This window comes from Penaeus monodon, chromosome 20 (assembly GCF_015228065.2).
Source record: "Penaeus monodon isolate SGIC_2016 chromosome 20, NSTDA_Pmon_1, whole genome shotgun sequence".
Taxonomy (NCBI): domain Eukaryota; kingdom Metazoa; phylum Arthropoda; class Malacostraca; order Decapoda; family Penaeidae; genus Penaeus; species Penaeus monodon.
The window spans coordinates 30856235-30856439 of record NC_051405.1 but is presented as its reverse complement, the minus strand read 5'-3'; positions in this window follow the sequence as shown (position 1 = coordinate 30856439).

The window sequence follows — 205 nt, the reverse complement described above, 5'->3', positions numbered from 1 at the left end:
TGTGGCGGATCAATAAGCATATAAACATAAACTGTCAGCCATACCACCCCAAGCTAAATCAAGCTCCACGTGATCCGTGCGTTTGCCTGCATGAGTTTCGACACCAGCGCCCGAGCGGGACACCAAGATGACGATTAAGATCGACCTTATCTGACCAAGACCTTCCCCTAGTCACCGCTTCAGCAATTGCTCCAAGTCTTTCGAA